Source organism: Penaeus monodon, chromosome 33, assembly GCF_015228065.2.
Source record: "Penaeus monodon isolate SGIC_2016 chromosome 33, NSTDA_Pmon_1, whole genome shotgun sequence".
In the NCBI taxonomy this organism is placed as follows: domain Eukaryota; kingdom Metazoa; phylum Arthropoda; class Malacostraca; order Decapoda; family Penaeidae; genus Penaeus; species Penaeus monodon.
The window spans coordinates 36,238,727-36,239,463 of record NC_051418.1 but is presented as its reverse complement, the minus strand read 5'-3'; positions in this window follow the sequence as shown (position 1 = coordinate 36,239,463).

The following is a 737-nucleotide window of genomic DNA, read 5'->3' as shown; positions in this document are numbered from 1 at the left end:
AAAGCCCTCCGTGATGGCAGGAAAAGCGCGGCGCTGCGGTGTCGCTCGCTCCGGGTTTCCCACGCAACGCGCAACGTTCGCAGGATGCAACACGCCGTCGCAGATGTTCGGGGGCCTTCCGGGTGAAAGCGTCATCTGGGAAACACATTGGCGATAAACTGGGGAAACGTTTGCTTAACTGGAATAACGGGACGAAAAAATAAAGGAATGGTGTTTTTTCTAGGTTTAAACAAGCAATAAGGGAAATATACATTAGGATAACTCGTTAGGGATAGACAGAATGATGATTGGTAAATAGACATGTAGATACAGAAAAAAAGAGTAACGGTTGTAGGTTAAGAAGAAAGAAAGAGACATGTAAATGCATTACGGGAACATGAATAAACAGTAATATGTAATATTCATACAAGCGTAGATGAACTGATAAATAAATAACAGGCACTTATCAAGATAGATACAGATATAGCAAAACAAAAGTATAAGAACATTATCTGCGAAACAAGGTCTAATATATACCCCAGTACAGATTCGATACAGTTATAGAAGTCGGTGAAAGTACACGCCAGCGGACCCTGAAAACAACTCAGGGCAATGCTGCGGGAAGCAGAGGGACACATCACACCCAGACTGAGCTAGCCTTGAGACTTTTATCATTGCCGAAGCTGATAGTGGCGGAAGGTTTGTCCTCATACCAAAGGGCGCGAAATGTATTCAAAGTATGCGGATAATCACTGGTG